Genomic DNA, 17,474 nt, shown 5'->3' with positions numbered 1-17,474 from the left:
TAGTAACTGGGAAATGTACTAGGATAGGCACCAACACGGAGTTTTGGTCTTATCCGGAATAAAATAGCTCATCAAGTACACGGAAAACATCCCCTCTAATGACAAATTTATTCTCGAATATTTTAATGCACCCGAATGAATTATCTGTACCTAAGAAATCATCAGGACGAGTACACTTGATATAAATGTCAGTGAACCTGCTTTAATATGAATTACATCCAGGCACACAATAAGATCGACACGTCCTAATATACGGTATCAAATTAGTTTTTAAACCAAATTTTAATAAAAACATCACTACACTAACGTTTCCTAATCAAACCAACAGAAAGAACTAAACTGATGCTTCGTACATGCTCATGTTTACATTTGAACAAACCGAACGCGGCGCCACTTTAGCTAATATCGATAAGGTCTGATATGCAGTTGGTCTTGTCTTGGATCAACCCGCTGGTTCCTGAAGGGAAGACGCTTTGTTTCAGATAGAAAATGAAAGGATCGGAGGCGTGGAAAGTATGACGGTATTCTGATGCCAATCTGGGAGCTGCTGTAAACAACTTAATTCATCTGTAACGTACTTTCCTAATCTTGAATCTAGATGATATATTATAATTTCTATTAACTGATACACATTTAAATTTAAGAATAACTTACGTCAGAATTCTTTTCTTTATGTAAACAGTCCTATTTACAACTTCTTTTTTTTTTAGAAAATGAGCAATGCATAAACCTACTAATGTGATGGTCGGCGGCTGCTGATTGAGTGCATAAATAACATCAAATAAGCAACATTAAAAGGAAGAGTGGGTGCCTCTATTACTCTAAGAAAGGGCACCGACGAAATAAAGTGAAGACCATGAAAGGCAAGAAAATAGAATTAAGTGTCGTAAATCTGTAAATACCAATGATGAAAGAGAATAAGAAATGACCAAGGAATACCCGGACAGGAAAAATGAAAATGAGGAACCTGAAGAAAGTTAAGTGGAAGAAGAATCTTAGGCACATTGATCAATTTCCAAGTTCTTTGAAAACATTTTTAAAAATGCTAGGTAAACAGCTGATAGGGAATCTACCATCTGGATGACAGCCCTAAATGCAACTGGTGGGTTAGGATATATCTGAATCAGGATTAAGTTACACCAAGGAAGACGAGATTGTAACTAGGTCGTTGGTCCATGAACAAATAAAACTCCAAAACAGTGGGAGTCGCTGGCATCCCGACTAATTTAGCTACCCATCTCTAACAACGGCGATAGTAAAATGGCCGTGCGCACGCACACAGTCTACCCCGTTATGAAAGAAGACCAATTAGACGTTTCACATGAATTCACCGTCATAGTTTCGATGAATGTGTTACTCAGTATTCATTGCGACGTTTAACTGGCACCCACCATCTACAACCTCACACGAGACATCCAATATGATTTGACCATTCAATTTCATAGCATTTCCAACCAAACCGAAAATTTTGGATGGAAGATAAAGCAATGTTATACAGGTTCCATCACCACATAAAATTGCTTCCATGGAGAACGACTAAGGATGACTATCAACCAAAACAAAGAAGAAATCCATACCCTCAAAACACTACGTCAAGATACGGAAACAATAATCGTACCCGCACATAAAGGCAACGCTACGGTGATATTGACACGCACCGACTACACACTGATAATTGAACAATTAGGCCTACTCGCCGATTCTACGTACAGGAAAATAAGAAACCCTACCAACCGCATTAAGAACAAACTCCACAGACTAGTAAAAAAATTCCAGTATTCCAGCCGAAATACAGAAGAAACTGATTTCCTCGGACCCGATACCTCCTCAATAGTATGGCCTCCCAAAAATCCATAAAGAAGGCATACCTCTGCGACCTATCGTGAGAGCTACAAGATCTCCGACATTTTATCCAGCTCTTTAAAAATCAATCAATTGAAAGTACGGACTTATTAGTAAGTTTTGACGTCACGTCACTTTTCACCAAGGTGACGCCAACAGAAGCATTTCCGCTATTAGACCAGAAACTTCCAGAAGACCTGTGAACACTAGCTAAAGAATGCCTCAACGCCACTTATTTCTACTTTAACGGGGAGTTCTACGAGCAGACAGAAGGGGCCGCGAGGGGATCGCCGCTTTCTCCAATAACAGAAAACCTTACCACATCTACCCTGAAACCGAAATGTTTTCTCCGTTATGTGGATGACACGTTCGTGATCTGGCCTCACAGAAGCAATAACCTGCAGCCATATCTCGACCACCTCAACTCTATTCACGTAAATATTCAGTTCACCATGCAAATCGAAGTAAACGGAAAACTACCGTTCCTGGATGTCCCAGTAAAACGCAACATCAATGGGACTCTCGAGTCACGCAGTATACAGGAAACTCACACACACAGACAGGTACCTGCACGCCTCTTCTCATCACCACCTATCACAAAAAGCAGGCTGTTCTAACATCTCTGGTTAACAGGGCCATAGCGTTATCAGACGCAGAACACCTGGAAGAGGAGAAAGAACACCTCACGAGAACCTTCAGGAGAAATGGCTACTCACTCAAAAACATCCGACGGGTCTTTAAAAAATCAGAAAACAAAGAAAAGGCCGCCGTAGAAGAAAACAAGGTATTACTCCAACCCGGCTGACAACATATTTCTAATGTTATAAGTAAGTAGAAATTAATGAGACCTTACTTGGAGTGCGTCTCAGAGGAGAGACGTGTTCACTGCGATGTCCAAGAATCGACCATAATCCCGCCCCCAAAACTACATTTACTTTTATAACCTAATGAAGAGTATTACACGCCATTTTCATTTCTGAAGTAGCTACTTGCATTCCTATTGGCCAATGTAAAGTGGTACGTCATCTCGTTCCCGTCAATAATGTTAATCATAATCCGTTACCAACCCCAGCACAATAAAAGTCCTTCGCTCGTCACTATATCAATGTTCTTGTCCAGGTCCTATACTAACCGTCCGCACGGCAAGAACCAGTCCAGACCAATCTTTTTCCACACGAAACTAGAGGCCTAGGGCCGCTTCGCGGCTTCTAACATGGGGGCTTACGCCCCCAGACCCCCTTTCCTTGTCTCTATCTCACTGGTCTTGTCCAGGTCCTAACGTCCACACGGCAAGAACAACTCCTCACCAATCGTGTAACAATAATCACCACCAGCAGCTATCGAAGCACCACTCACTCATTAGTTCCTAAGTACAGAGATTAGCAGCACTGAGCATCGCTTGAAAACATCCTTCCCGAGAAGGCCGCGAGCGTGTAAACAAACGAAATCGTTCCGCGGGTGTGAAAGTCTTATCAGCCGGGCTGGAGTAATAATGAAAACAACGGGAAAGAAGAACTGACCCGCCCCAAAACAGCGATACTTCCATACATTAGAAACACTACAGACAGGATCGGCAAGATACTGGATAAATACGAAATAAAAACCATCTATAAACCACCCTGGAGCTAGCCCGTTATCTACCACCAGTAAAAGACACATTAGAACTACAGGCTCCTGGAGTATACATTGAATGCAGTTGCGGAACGTGCTATGTTAGTGAAACAAAACATCTGATCTCTACCCGCCTAAAAGAACACATCCGGCACACCACGAACCAAACCACAGATGTTTCAGCTGTAGCCAAGTATTCCTGCGAAACAAGACACGGAATATCTTTTGACAAGACCAAGATCCTAGCAGCTATCCCTTGGAATCTGGAAAGAAAAATCCGTGAGGCTATCGAAATCAAGAAACACCCGAACAATATGAATTTAGAAGAAGGATACAAAATCAGCAATTCTCGCATGCTTATCATACATAGATAGACATACAGACTACAACATAAACACGCAGGTCGAACCTCTAATTACATAACAGCGCGGCAAGTCCCACTACCTGGCTGTGACACATACTTTCCAGAATTCTCACGATACAGCCAGGGGGCTTACGTCAGCCAGAAAGGCACAAGTAGTGCGACTGCTGCCTGGGAGACTGATTACCTCGGATCGAGTAGGGGTATTTCAGTCGCCTTGACAAAGAGTGCTACAATGTATTCGAAACGTCCGTAAACTGCACGTAATGTACAGAAAACAACAACACAGTTCAACCCGGAAAAATAACTAAGAATATAGATAGTTCATGGAATCTGTCCGACTCGTTGGCTGAACGGTCAGCGTACTGGCCTTCGGTTCAGAGGGTCCCGGGTTCGATTCCCGGCCGGGTCGGAGATTTTAACCTTAATTGGTTAATTCCTACGGCACGGGGGCTGGGTGTATGTGTTGTCTTCATCATCATTTCATCCTCATCACGACGCGCAGGTCGCCTACGGGAACCCGTCCTGGGATATCCCGGCACTAAAAGCCATACGACATTTCATTTCATTTTAATTTCATGGAATCTCAGGAAACGAGTGGAGTGGCCGCACGTGTTCGCAAGCTACGGCTTTAAAGCGAAGCCCTACATCCGAGAGACTCGTAGGTTACATCCCCACCGTCGGATGTCCTGAGATTCTGTGGTTTCCCATTTTCACTTCTAGGTAAATGCCGGGACAGTTCAATTTCATAGACCGCAGCCAATTCCTTCACCTCCTTACACAATTTCATTCACCATCATTCATTTCATCTTCATGAACTCAACTGAGGTTGGCGTCGGGAAGGGCATCCGGCCGTAAACACATGCCATACAAATTCATCTCACCTCATCCCGAACCTCGTATCAAAAAAAAAAAAAATGGGTCTAAAGAGTAGACAAACACTGGAATCTCAGGAAGCTCTACTTGAAACAAAATGATACTGTGCAGCGACGGCGCATCAAGCCAGAGGCAGCTAAAACCCATAATGTGCCTCTTGTAGGCGTTAATCAAGGCATATAAAACGCATTTACACCGATTGAATTCGCAATTTCACTATCTGTTGGTTATTTTGTATGCGAACAACGAGAGAAATGAGAGTAACTGGACATTCATATCACTGTACTGACTGTAACAAGGATGGTTAGGGCTACCTACTTCAAAGAAATCATCAAAAATATTCACAAGAGAACAATAATAAAAAACAGTACTCACCCGACTTGTCTTGTACAACGGACGGACTAATTTTTGGAAGTGTAAATTCACTACTTTTCTCGAGAACCACCACAATAAACGAGGGATTAATCCAACATAATTTCATAACAAATACTTTCCTCTGATGAAGCTAACTGTAAACCTCCAAACATCCAACATATTTAGAGAGTGACTGATTAACGGGTTCATATTTAGTTGTAAGGATTAACGTCCAGGTCAACAGTTCTAATTCTCCACGATTCCGATAAACTTTCTACGAATACGTAGACGACAACACATTAAGTAACCTATTACAGAGAAGTAACAGATTTCAATTCTCCTGAAAAACCTTGTATGAAATGTGTCTGACAAAACTGAGGTAAATTTTCGATGGATTAGGTGCACAAAAAAGATGAGAATGGTGTTGGAAAACAAAAACAAACGCACAGAGAAGCACAAATCAATCGGTCAACATCAACGAGCTAGAAAGAGGACTATAGAGTGGCTAACATGGCTGCTACAGCGCTCTGGGTGGTGCCAAGGCGAAATAGGGACTCCATAGTTTAAGCGCCGTTCTTCCGCTTAAGATGCGTTACTTTTAATAGATTAGATCGAATAAATTATGCTCTCTACGTGTGTGGCAAGCAAATGCACAAATTGTAGAAAAAAACACGAAGAATATAATCATATTTCAAATAAGATTTTCTTACTAACGTACACAGTTATGGGCGATTAGCAGAATTACGTTGCCTGTGTAGCATAATCCAGCTCGTGTAGGGTAGGCCTACTTTTATTTTCTTGTAGGAACTGACCAGACAGCCAGGCACGATAAACTGTATCCTGCCTGGCTGAGTGACTCAGACGGTAGAGCGCTGGATTTCTGAGCTTAATTTGGCATATTTGGTATTTGAAGGTGCTCAGATACGTCACCCTTCTATCAATAGATTTACTGGCACGTAAGGGAACTCCGGCGGGACATATGTCCGCCACTTCAGCTTCTCCGAAAACCGTACAAGTACTTGGTAGGATGAAAAACTAATAACACTATTTATTATTACATTGTATCCTACAGTGCACATTTCCCCAGCATTTTGAAAAAAAAAATAAATGTGAACAAATACTTATTTTTCGTAAATTATTATTAGTTTTATGTCCTACTAACTACCTTTTCGGATAAGCCGAGGTGCCTGAATGTAGTCCCGCAGGAGTTCTTTTGCGTGCCAGTAAACCAACTGACACGAGGCTGAGGGATTTGAGCACCTTCAGATACCATCGTATTGAGCTAGGATCGAACCTGCCAAGTTGCCTGTGTCCGGCAACTGAGTGATCAGCGTGCTGGCCTTTAGTTCAGGGGGCCCCGGATTCGACCGAGTTGAGGATTTTTACCGGGTAGTTGACAGTTAATTCCTCTGGATCGGGGACTGGATAATCTTCGTCATCTACACACAACAGAACATACTACAAACCACCACAGAAACACGTAATAGTAAATACATCACTCCACCTAAGGTTGGCGTCGTCGTCAGGAAGGGCATCCGGTCGTAGAATTAGGCTAAATCCATACAAATGCCAAATCCAGGTAACTGGCAAAATACCAGGATTTATTATTATTATTATTAATGTTATCGGAGCCTCCGTGGCTCAGAAGGCAGCGCGTCGGCCTCTCACCGCTGGACACCGTGGTTCAAATCCCGGTCACACCATGTGAGATTTGTGTTGGACAAAGTGGAGGCGGGACAGATTTTTCTCCGGGTACTCCGGTTTTCCCTGTCATTTTTCATTCCAGCAACACTCTCCATTCTCATTTCATAGCATCCATCAGTCATTAATAAATCACTTTGGGAGTGGCGACCCCATCGCACTAACAGCCTATATCTGCTTCATTCATTACAACCCTGACCCGGTCAATGACTGGAAAACAGGTTGTAGGTTTTCATTTTCATTAAAGTTATATGAATTATTTCTCGATGTTGTTCTATTACTTTGTTCAAGGTTTTCTGTTCTATATTTTCATTCCCTGCATGTAGGTCTAAATTTGTTAAATGGCAATGTACTATTGTGATATGTATTGTTATTAGGGCCACCGTACTGTAAATGCACTAATTTTCTTTCTTTATACAATATGTAAGACCGAGCTCGATAGCTGCAGTCGCTTAAGTGCTGCCAGTATCCAGTAGTCGGGAGATAGTGGGTTCGAACCCTACTGTCGGCAGCCCTGAAGATGGTTTTCTGTGGTTTCCTCTTTTCACACCAGGCAAATGCTGGGGCTGTACTTTAATTAAGGCCACGGCCGATTCCTTCCCTTTCCTAGCCCTTTCCTGTCCCATCGTCGCCATAAGACTTATCTGTGTCGATGCGACGTAAGGCCAATAGCAAAAAAAATCAATATGTAAGTATGTAGTCTGTACCTTGCATTTTTAATGTCCTTTTAAACAGGCATTATGCATCTTTGACTGCTTCTCTAATAAAGAAAACTGTGAAACTGTATTTATTCCCGCAGCTTCTGTACTTGCTTCAACACACGCCCACTCGATTTGATCGCTTACAATATGGCGGGCGTGCCTTTCAAGTAGATTCAAATATGGCGGTCCAATAGCCACTCTATAGTCCTCTTTCTAGCTCGTTGGTCAACATAAAATTCCAAAGAGTATGATTCCCATAATCATAAACGGTTCCGGTAGTACTGTCAACTGAATGGAACTAAAATAACAGAATCGATAGTACTCTATTATCGATAGGAAATTTCCAAACCATTATCAAGACCTACTACAATTAGCAATTATTATATCAGACCTGAAGGCATGTATCAATATGTGATAAAATGGCCACGAGCTTTGGCCATACGCTACCAGGCTATCGGGTCTTGTTTACATTATGTTTTGTTTATGTTGCGAGTGTGTCCAAACGGAAGAGATAATCATGTAGCTTGAATTTGCAATTTCACTATCTGTCGGTATCTTATCTGTTCGATAAGGTTCCTTCTATAATATTTTTCAGACGATACAGCATTATTTCGTGATCCTTGACTTTAGAAACGTGGTTTATGTCGTATTTAACAATTCTTCTTTACGGAAATTATGAACGTCATCAGTGTTCGTTGTTTTATCTAGGTTTTTATCAATACATACAAACATGCTATTTAGGAAAAACTTTTCCAAAGGAACTTGCTAAGAACCTCCAGACCAAAAATGTGAAGATAGGTAGTCTAACCACCCACTGTGGTCTAACTGCAATAATGCATGTGAACTCCCAGGAGTAAAGGCAGGGGAACGCAAAATATTGAAACTTGGCAGCAAATTATTATTATTCTTAGAAAATATCGTGTCTGCTTAGTTATACTTGTTTAATCAATCTTCAGTGACGTCACTGAAAACGAACTGATGTTTTAAAATTATATTTGAAGCTGGCTACTGTACTTCGTAGTAAATGAGAATGGCTTTTATAGTACTGGGGACGGTGCTTTGCGTTTGTTCTTTTAAAAATATTTTACGCTATTATTTTTGTTACGGAGTTTCCGTGGAACAGAGAGAGAGGTGAAAGAAGGTGTGGGCTGGAATGGGTCTATCTGCGAGAGACAAAGATTCATTTAAAACTCAAAAATTTTAACAAAACTCTTCACTTGGTGAAATAAAGGCCTGTTTTCACATGTAGGACTGTGCTTCTGCTGTGCTTCGGCCGTGCTACGGAGGTGTCGCCTACTCTGTCTTTTCACATGTAGGACTGTGCTGCGACTGTGCTGTGGTCGTGTGGTCCTTGTTCATTGCATCTGTGCTCACAGGTTGGAGACATGGATCCGAACGAAGAAGACGTAATTATTGCCTGTGCAGCGTACATTGTTTTACAACAAAAGAAGAAGAAAAATAAAACGATGCTGGGTTCATAAATTGTTTACAACGAGAGAAGAAGAAGAAGGAGAGTTTCACACAATTTTCGGTCGGCTACGAAATGACCAAGAAAAATTCGTATACTATTTTCGAATGACTTACTCCAAGTTTGACAATTTGCTTCAACCACTGAAACCACATCTCACGAAAAAGAATTCAAAATGGAGGAAACCCATAAGTGCAGAAGAGAAACTAGCATTAACGTTATGGTAAATAATATTCATATATACTGAAGTATTTTGATCGTACATCAGTGTACGTTTGGTGTAAATTTGGCACTTGCATGTCCACTAGCATTATACGCATATATATGCAGTTAATTAACATTGAATTAACATTAAAATATTCACTGAGTAGATATTAATATTAATATTAATTTTTACACACTTTCCAAGTATCTCGCATCTGGAAATTCGCAGATCTCCATGAGTTTTACTTACAGAATTTCCCCGACAGCTGTTCACTCTATAATAGTCTCCACATGTGAGGCTATTTGGGACATTTTGTCTCCACAACCTACTGAGGAAATGTGGAAGAAAATATCCGAAGAATTCTATGATCTGTGGCGTTTTCCGAACTGTATAGGAGCTTTAGACGGAAAACACGATGTTATTCAAGCGCCCCCAAGCAGCGGGTTTCTCTTTCATAACTATAAACATACCTTCTCTATAGTTCTTTTGGCATTAGTGGACGCCAAAAACAGATTAATTGCTGTTGATGTAGGAGGTTATGGTAAGTCCAGTGACGGAGGACTATTCTCAAGATCAGTTTTAGGAAGATCTTTGGAAAACAAAAGGATAAATATAGCAGGTCCTAAACCGTTGCCAAATTGTAATGAGCCTGTGCCTTATGTAATACTTGGTGATGAAGCTTTCCGACTGAAAACGTATCTGATGCGTCCATACCCCGGATCAGTGATAAAAGGCAGGCGAATTATAATTTCCGGCAGTCGAGAACACGACGAGTATTGGAGAATGCTACCGAGTGCTACCGATTACCACCGAAATAAGACGGAAATTCGGCTTGGCGACACTAGGGCGACCGTTTCTAATTTTCACATGTGGTACTGTGCTGAGACCAGGCGACGACTGTGTGGGCCGTAATCGCTCTGCTTGGCAATCCATGGCAGCAGGATACCAACACGGTAGGGACACAGTCCTACATGTGAAAATACTCAACTGCTGTTCAATGCAAATGGATTGGTTTATACTGTTTGGCGACTGCGAGCGACACAGCACAGTCGCAGCACAGTCCTACATGTGAAAACAGGCCTTAACAAGTTTTCAGGGTACAATAGCAGTTTGATACAAGAATAGAAAACCCAAGGATTGGTAATTTACAAATTTTGAGCTTCGAGCTCCAAATTTACAAGTTTACAACGTCGCTGATGTTGGTTTAGTTAGATAAGGAGAGATATCTCCCAAGACACAATTTTCAAGAGCACTTTACTCCAACAGTTACAATTTACGGCCTCCCAAAGGCACCACCCATTATTACACAAATATCAGAAAAGAGCTTACATGCTCTCCAACTTCTACCAAGGAGGCTACGCTCCCAATTTCTTACAGCCTACTCAAGACAACTTTACACAATACCTTTCAATCTATGGCCTCTCCAGACACAACCTACAATTTACCATTTAGATTACACAGAGGTATCTAGTACCCATCCTACTGGGCCTTCGTGAAAAAGGAAGAACAGGTTAAATTACTGGCCCAAGCTCAATATGTATGGAGGGGTACACTTGCACTCCTTGACAACCAAGTTTAAAATCCCACTTGGGATCGCGGCCCGATGATGCAGAGGCTAATCCCGAACTACTGAGGTGACTAGGAGGACAAGTTAATAAATGATTTACAGGATGAAAATAGTTACAAAATCATAGTCACCTCAAGATAAATTGAAGGGGAATTCGAGAGGGTAACGCACTCGCTATCCCCGATTTACAGTTTAAGTGTTTATGAAATTTTACGTGAGAAAGAATAAAGTTGACATTTTAGAAACAACGGTTACATAGTTAAAGGTTAGAAACTTCCCCTCGGGTCAGTTTGCGGAGATAGCTACAGAGAGAGAAAACTGGTGGCCAATACCTTGGCTGATGTTCTGCCTGCCGAAGAATGAGGAACCCCGCCTGCTCTCTTAACGCACACACTCAGTAACACGACGATCAATAAGACAAGCTAACTTGAAAAGGCCGCAGCATTTATACCCGAGAGAAGGGTTCGAGAAGGCTCTGGACTAAATCCGGACACACCCTCTCATTTTATTGGATAATCAAAAGTTACAAGAAGCCTATGATTGGCTGAAAAATAAATACAGAAAATTTATTATTGGTAAAAAAACCAACGTTGGCGGGATGAGACGCATAGTGTTGCAAACCTTGGAGTATCAAAATAATAAAAGTCAATTCAGTTGAGAAAACCTAAAAAAAAAAACTTCTTTAAATCACTAATTATACCACCTTGCACCAGAGTGCAGGACCTCAGTTTTTTCGAGAGCCATCTATGGAGAAAAGCGCGAACTTCTAGTGATACACCAAAACAAAGCAAAGAAATCCAATCAGTTTAGGAAACTTTAGAATATTACTCTTTTGTTTAGTGGTGACATCTTCTGATCAATGTCCCAACTTCCTACACTAGCTGTTTCAAGATTTGTTCGATAGATAGCGGTCCTTAAGGCACTTAATGTGCGGAGTTGAGGTGTACCTCCGGGTACAATTTTGTTAGTAAAAGTTCGTGATTTTCAACTTTGCTGGTTGTTGGGTTATGTACTTGGTTCGAATAGATGTTCGTGTCTTAAATATTATTTTCAGGCGATAAATAATATTGTGTTGTGGTTTTTAATTTTGTAAACGCAGTTGATGTTGAATACAAAGGGCACTAGAAAAGTTTTGCAATGTGAGTGAATGCTTTAGACTTTTTCAAAATAATTTCCACCACACTCAATACACTTCTCCATACGTCGAAACCAGTCACTGAACCAACTCTGCCACTTTTCTTCGGTTACATTTTCACACTCTTGATCCCATGCTGCCAGAAGCTTCTTGTCGGATGCAAAACGCCGCCCTTTCAGCTTCATTTTCACTTCTGGGAAGAGTGCGAAATCACATGGGGCAAGATCAGAACTGTATGGAGGGTTATCAAGCACAGCCAACCTTGATCTGGCAAAAAAAAAATCCATTGTTACATTAGCACGATGTGCTGGAGCATTGTCGTGATGCAAGAGCCAAGTGATGAGCCGTGACCTTGGACGGAGCTGCTTGAGAGCCTGGATGACCTGAGGCAGACAAGTCTCACTGTACCACTTAGCAGTAACTGTCCTTTGTGTATCTAGCACAACCCGAGTCAGGATGTCCCGTTTAGTGAAGAATACTGCAATCATCCTTTTCTTCAATGACCTTGACTTTCGCACAGTCACAGGAGTACCCTCATCTCCAAACAGCCACACCTTGTTCTGGGATTTTGTTGGGACATCGCAATAATAAAGCCAAGTTTCGTCACCTATAACGATGCTATTGATGTTACGCGAAGTCCAATTTTCAAACTGGTTTAGCATTTTTCGGCACCATTTCACTCGTTGTACCCTTTGTTCCTCTGAAAATGAATGGGGCACCCAAAGGAAACAAACCTTTCTAACATGGAGATTGTCGTGTAGAATTGAATGAATATCTGGTGCCGGGATGTGGAGGGTCTCTTCTACCTGCCGATACGCCAACCGCCTCTCTTGCTGCAATATTTTCCTCACAGCTTCAGTGTTTTCCTCACTCACTGCTTCAGACGGTCGCCCAGAACGAGGATCGTCTTCAACCCCAAAATTTCCCGTCCGGAACTCTTTGTACCAGCGGAAAATTGTTGCCCGATGTGGACAGTCTTTCCCCAGCACAGGATTCATTTCCTCCAGGCACTGGTCAACAGTTAATCCACGAGCAAAATTGTAGCGGATAACTGCGCGATATTCACCTTTAGACCACACTGACATCTTAACTATCTTTCAATCCCACTGCTTGGTAACAACTGGTGTGAAGGTCGCGCCTTGCTGTCTTCTAGACCGATTTTCACCCCTCTTTTCATCCCTCACTATAACAGGGGTGCCCAGCCAACCGTTTTTGCGTATTGCGAAACCTTCCTAGTGCCCTTTGTATAATAGTTCTACTTTACGGAAATGATCAGCGTTAATTCTTTTATGTAGAATTTAACTCATCGTTTCCTCTTGTTTCACAGCATACAGCAGATCTACGCCGAGGGCAATTCCCAAAACAACCGCCATGTTGGATTCTGTATTACGGTCTGATAAAATATTGTAGTTGGTCTCGCGTTTATTCATATCACCATAACTGCGTCACACATATACATTGTCTCGTGACTTTTTTCTTTATTATTCATAATAATACAAATTAGAATAAAATAGTTATACTGGTCTGCCTCTTTTACCAGGGGTGCCTGGAGTTTCGTCAGAGTGAGAAGCAGGAGAATATGTTTTACTCCTCTTAGTCGTGGAAAAAGGGTTTCCCGTAATGCAACAGCTTGTTCAATCGGCTTACTGACAGGAAAGAGCAACTGCTTATTATTTTCTTCTATATCACAGCTATCTGCTACATGTGCCATCCTACTTCGTGTGTTATATATATACAGACTGTCCGGCTCTATGGCTAAATGGTTAGCGTGCTGGCCTTTGGTCACAGGGGTCCCGGCTTCGATTCCCGGCGGGGTCAGGAATTTTAACCATAATTGGTTAATTTAGCTGGCACGCGGGCTGGGTGTAGCCTATGTGTCGTCTTCCTCATCATTTCATCCGTATCACGACGCTTAGGTCGCCTACGGGTGTCAAATCAAAAGACCTGCATCTGGCGAGCCGAACATGTCCTCGGACACTCCCGGCTCTAAGGCTGATTCTCCACGAGCAGGTAAAACGCCGCTGTTCGCCCGCCTGACCGCCCAAACTTTTAGCCTATTCTACACGAGCGGTTGAATTGACGCCTGTAAACAGCGCCAAAAACGCCAGCGACACGCGCAGCCATTCTCCACCAGCGATAAACCTGCCATACTATAATGATGGACGTCGTGCAAATAAGTCTTGTTGTCGGAGCTGTTCAACTACAGTTATTAGCAATATTGAAAAAGAAACCTTGTAAGAAAAGACGTTGGTGGACTCACTCTGCGTTATCGAATCGGCTCACCACTGGGCAATTTCATTTAACGTTTTGCGAACACATGAGCTATCCGGAAATGTTTTTTCAATATTATAGAAGTCAATTGCTTCATTCGATGAGCTGTTTGAACTTATTAAGGAGCGTATTACTAAACGAGTGAAATGCTAGTTTAGGGGAAGTGGTCTTATTGATAAATATTACGTAACTCAAGTTATATAGAATTAAATTTCCTATCATTTATGTCTCATACATGTTTACCGTATCGGCTATGATAACAGAGACATTCATGAATTTGTATTTTTGTTGCTTAGTCCATATCAACGCCGCACCACAGGAGAAAATGGGTTAACAGAATATAATGAAAATCGGTACATAGAGTCGGGGAATAAGAAACTACAGTCTAAGCTATAAACAATTTTATTCACCCTGGATAAAATTGCAGTTTAAGGAAAGGCTCCTAAAATTTATTTTAAATACCTACAATAAGTTATTGGTCCTATCGAAAAATACTGCATAACAAAAGTTAGAGAGAATACAATTTCTGATCATTTATGTTTTATTGCCAACGGCCGTAGCCATGTTGAAACACGGGATCCCGTGAGATCTCCGAAGGTAAGCAACATTGGGCGTGATCAAGATTTGGATGAGTTGCCACGCGCTGTTGGTGGGGGGTAAGGGAATGGAGAAGCAGAAAGGAACTGGCCACCCTACCGCACATAAACTCCGTCTGAGGCACACCTCTGCGGAGGTTCGGACCTGCCTTCGGGCAGAATACACCCTTACTTTTATGTTTTATTCAGTCTTACCTCACCAACTGCGATAAGAGTGGTATTTCAGAGTCGGAAGAAAACTAAATGTGAAGGCCTACTATATCGAAACCGCATAACATTAATCAACAATAATATTATATAGACCATTGTTTGTTGTGATGTTCTTTGTCTCTTATGCTGCCACTCAACTCCGATAGATGGGATTACTGCTGCGTACAGAGTATAACAGCCTGACTGAATATTGGCGGGAAACAGCTGGGGAGTTAGAAAACGTTCTTCTTTAGCATTCCATTCCTCTGGTTCATACATTTCCTGATACTGCTAGTACGTAACACACCGGTTCATCACAGTATTACCGGGCGAGTTGGCCGTGCGGTTAGGAGCGCGCAGCTGTGAGCTTGCATCCGGGAGATAGTGGGTTCGAATCCCACTGTCGGCAGCCCTGAAGATGGTTTTCCGTGGTTTCCCATTTTCACACCAGGCAAATGCTGGGGCTGTACCTCAACTGAGGCCACGGCCGCTTCCTTCCCATTCCTAGGCCTTTCCTATCCCATCGTCGCCATAAGACCTATCTGTGTCGGTGCGACGTAAAGCAAAATAGCATCATAGTATTCCAGCTATTCGATCCCTACTCTGACGCGCTCTTTTGAATTAGCAATCTTCACATTTAAGGCAGAGGCTCACTTTGTAGAAGTATCAATCAATCAATCAATCAATCAATCAATCAATACTGATCTGCATTTAGGGCAGTCGCCCAGGTGGCAGATTCATTATTTGTTGTTTTCCTAGCCTTTTCCTAAATGATTTCAAAGAAATTGGAAATTTATTGAACATCTCCCTTGGTAAGTTATTCCAGTCCCTCACTCCCCTTCCTATAAATGAATATTTGCCCCAGTTTGTCCTCTTGAATTCCAACTTTATCTTCATATTGTGATCATTCCTACTTTTATAAACGCCATTCAAACTTATTCGTCAACTAATGTCATTCCATGCTATCTCTCCGCTGACAGCTCGGAACATACCACTTAGTCGAGCAGCTCTTCTTTCTCTCAATTCTTCCCAACCCAAACATTGCAACATTTTTGTAACGCTACTCTTTTGTCGGAAATCACCCAGAACAAATCGAGCTGCTTTTCTTTGGATTTTTTCCAGTTCTTGAATCAGGTAATCCTGGTGAGGGTCCCATACACTGGAACCATACTCTAGTTGGGGTCTTACCAGAGACTTATATGCCCTCTCCTTTACATCCTTACTAGAACCCCTAAACACCCTCATAACCATGTGCAGAGATCGGTACCCTTTATTTACAATCCCATTTATGTGATTACCCCAATGAAGATCTTTCCTTATAGTCTATTAACACCTAGATACTTACAATGATCCCCAAAAGTAGTAATAGTAGTAGTGGTAGTAGTAGTAGGGCCTGGTCTAGAATTACAATTGAGGCTTACTCCAAATTATAGCACCACAATTCACTAAATAATTCAAAATTCAACCCTGAAAAGAGCCGTTTCTTAAGAAAAGCTTCTTCCGCTTCACTTTTATTAAATCTATATTTATTTTATTCCAAATTAGCAGTGAAGAGGGGCTTTCACCTCTGGCTTTGAGGAAGAATTTGCCTCCAAGTCAGATAGTTTCTTCCCCGCCAGTGTATTGAGTTGAGATTTTGCGATTCATCGTGTATTCCTAGGAAGCAGATTAGTAAAAAGACATAGTTTTTGCCCTGGGACTCAGGGGCGTAGCCAGGGGGGGGGGGGTTACTGGGGGTTAGAACCCCCCTCATTGAACTTTCACAAAAATAAAATAAATAGAAACTGACAGTAAACAATAAACTTCTTTTATGTGATCAAGATAAACTCCCTGCAATCTACTGCTTGTTGAGAGTGTTTGCCACCCTACCTGTCACCACTGCAGCCAGTGAGAGATCATTTTCAACATTAAGACGCCTTAAAACCTACCTCAGAAATACCACAAGTGAAAGTCGACTCAACGGGTTGGCTCCCTTGAACATTCACAGAGACACAGTTGTAAAACCAACAGATGTTGTTAAATTTATTTTCTAGGAAGCCTCGAAAATTAGATTTTAGATTGTAAACTGAACATACCGTTTGAGATAAAACTGCTGACCTCGATCATATTGTTCTTGTTCTGTATTTTAAAGTAAGAATTTTGTAGTGTATTGCAATCTGAGTATCACATACAGTAATTCACTCTTGTATCAGTATCCTTATGACAGTCATGCATGCGCGTACCAGACACGCACAAGCACAAGCACTTTCATTATGTTATATCTTAATTTTGTAACTGTAACCCCCCCATTGGCCGATCCTGGCTACGCTACTGCTGGGACTCTCCACTATTCGACCCCTCCTTCCCACCGAAAAAAGACGAAGAGTGTTCACGGATCACGGTTGTCTGCGGGTTGGTCATTCCAGCTCTGAAAATTTGGATTGTTTGATCGGAAGTGTATTACTGTTCGTTAAAATGCGTGGTTTTACATTTGATCGAGTATTTCATATGAAAACATTGCTTTTAATCGTGTCATTCCTACTGACATGATTGTAATGACCTATGTTCATTTCAGTTGGAAAAATGACTAAAACAGTCTTTCTGAGGATGTTAAAAGG

At 41.7% G+C, this 17,474-nt stretch overlaps 1 protein-coding gene and 1 pseudogene across 4 annotated transcripts in view; one reads left to right on the top strand and one right to left on the bottom strand.

Annotated features, from left to right (window-relative positions):
* The window catches only part of ATP8B (ATPase phospholipid transporting 8B), a 940,482-nt gene that overhangs the window by 389,048 nt on the left and 533,960 nt on the right, over positions 1 to 17,474 (bottom strand). The gene's annotated exons all lie outside the window — the stretch shown is intronic.
* LOC137497088 (uncharacterized) lies at positions 8,832 to 10,031 on the top strand (annotated as a pseudogene).

Source organism: Anabrus simplex, chromosome 1 (assembly GCF_040414725.1).
Source record: "Anabrus simplex isolate iqAnaSimp1 chromosome 1, ASM4041472v1, whole genome shotgun sequence".
Lineage (NCBI taxonomy): Eukaryota > Metazoa > Arthropoda > Insecta > Orthoptera > Tettigoniidae > Anabrus > Anabrus simplex.
The sequence above is the reverse complement of the archived record's forward strand: the minus strand, read 5'-3'. Positions and strand labels throughout refer to the sequence as shown.